The sequence below is a fragment of the Octodon degus genome, unplaced genomic scaffold, assembly GCF_000260255.1.
Source record: "Octodon degus isolate 3935 unplaced genomic scaffold, OctDeg1.0 scaffold00033, whole genome shotgun sequence".
Taxonomy (NCBI): Eukaryota; Metazoa; Chordata; class Mammalia; order Rodentia; family Octodontidae; genus Octodon; species Octodon degus.
The window spans coordinates 16,748,563-16,751,096 of NW_004524609.1; positions in this window are offsets into that span (position 1 = coordinate 16,748,563).

The following is a 2,534-nucleotide window of genomic DNA, read 5'->3' on the forward strand; positions in this document are numbered from 1 at the left end:
CGGTCCCTGTGCTTTGCTAAGCTTGTTCTAAGTAGGTGCTTTAGACCACTGAGCCATCCCCTTTTTTTTCCTTTTCTGAGTACTTTTTATTTTTATTTTTTGGCAGAACCAGGGATTGAACTCAGGCCCTTGCGCCTGCCAGGGAAGCATTTATTCCTCTGATCCATCTCCCTGGCCCTATTTTTTTTCTTTTCCCATCCCAGTTTTTCTTTCCTTTTGAAGTTTTTTCTCGCTTTACAATATCTGTTGTACATTTTGGATCTTATTTCCGCTTTCAGCTTCTCACAGTAGGGAGACAATATGACGTGCGCATGTGTGTGTCTGGTTCATTCCACTTGTGAGTAAGGTCCTGAGTTGCCTTCACTTACTGATAAGGCTCCAGCTTACCCTTCTTTATGAAGGTCTGCAGGTCCATTATGATTCCATCCATTCCATTCCTAATTGCATGGATCTGAGTCTTTTTCTTTCCTTTTTTTTGATAAAATTTGTTGATTTTATTTAATTTTTCAAGGAACCAACTTTCCAATTCATCGATTCTTCGTATAGTTGTCTTAGTCACCAGTGCGTTATTTTCTGCTCTGCCCTTTATAATTTCCTCCCTCACACAAGCTTTTGGTTTAGCCTGCTCTTCTTTTTCTAGAAGCTTGGGGCTTACCATTAAATTGTCTATTTGCGCTTGCTCTGTTTTCCTGATATGGATATTCGCTGCTATAAAGTTCCCTCAGAACTGCTTTTCACTGTATCCCGTAAGTTCCAGTATGTGTCACTATCCTTATCATTTAATTGTAGAAACTGTCTAATTGCTTCCTTAATTTCATGTGTGACTCATTGGTTGTTCAGGAGGATGCTATTTAATTTTCACGCTTGTGGTTTCTTTTGCCATTGACTCCGATTTCATTGCCCTGTGGTGTGATAATAGGCTGGGATAATTTCAATCCCTTCGCATTTTACTTAAGCATGTCCTATAAGCTAGAATGTGATGAATGTGGACACTGGAGAGTGTCCCGTGTGCCACTGAGAAGAATTTATATTCTCATGTTGTGGGTTGGGAGACTCTGTAGATATCTACTAAGTCCATTCGTTTAAAAGTTTATTTCAGCCAGGGAGATGGCTCAGCAGAAGAAGCACTTGCCTGGCAAGCTCAAGGGCCTGAGTTCAATCCCTGGTTCTGTCAAAAAAATAAAAGTTTGTTTCAGTTCTAATATCTGTCTCTCTTTTTTAATTTGAAGTTGGTACAGGGTCTCACTACGCAGCTTGGACTTGTAGTGATCCTCCTGTTTTCAGCTTGTCTAGCGCTGTCATTACAGGCGTGTGCCACCACGCATGGACTCAGTCACCGGCTCAGTGTGCCCCAGGGGTGGGGCTGGTGCGGCACGCGGGACCAGCCGGTCCCTGCCCAAACAGGAGCTTAGTCTGCTGAGCTATCTTGCCAGCCTCAGTTCTAATGTTTCATTGTTGATATTTATTTTGTCTAGTTGATCTGTCTTTTTGTGACAGTGAAGTATTGCGATACCCCCGTATAATTGTATCAGTGCTCATTTGACTTCCTTTTTTATTTTTAGATGGTCAGTAATGAGCTCCCTTATTTCATTTCTTATTTTGGCCAATCTGACTAGAGGTTTATAAATTTTATTTATTTTTCAGTGGAACAGGGGGATTGAACTCAGGCCCTTGCGCTTGCCAGGGAAGCGCTTATTCTACTGAGCCATTTCCCTGGCCCCTGTGAATTGTATTGATCTTTTCCAAGAAATACTTTTTAAAATTACTATTCTTTTTTGTTTCTCTTTTGAGACTATGATCTACTCACATGTAGATCAAGACAACTTTGAATTCACTAGCCCAGACGGGCCACAAACTCAAGGCAATCTCCCTGCTTCAGCCTCCTGAGTGCTGAGATTACAGGTGTTACCCACTACACCTGACTTTCAAAAAACTAATTTTTAATTGTCTCACTTTTTCTCTATTGGTTTTGTTTATTTTCACTCTAATTTTTACTATTTTCTTCCTCCTTCTTAATTGGAATTTGGTTGATTTTTCATATTTTAGCTTTTTTAAATGGAAAGTTAGGTTATTTAATGTCTTAACCACAGGTTTTATTTTTCCCTTTAGGCACTCTTATTTCACTAATTCCTAATTTTCCTCTGTAATTTCTTTGATCCATAGGTTATTTAGACATACTGTTTCATTTATCTGTATTTGTGATTAATCGTCTTTCTTTCTTTCTTTCTTTCTTTCTTTCTTTCTTTCTTTCTTTTTTTCTTTGGGATTGTACGCTGGGCTCTAACTTGGGGTCTTCCTGCCTCAGCCTTCGAGAGTACTAGGATCACAAACCTGTGCACCACCATATCTGGATTAGTTTGTTTGTTTTTTGGACCAGAAATCAAATTCAGGATCTTTGGCTGGAGAAATAGCTCAGCGATCTAAGCATCTGCCTGGCAAGAACAAGGATCTGGATTCAATCTCTGAAACCACATACCGTGCCAGCCCCGAAACCCCAGGTACATCGTGCAGGGCACTGAAGCTAGGCATGGTGG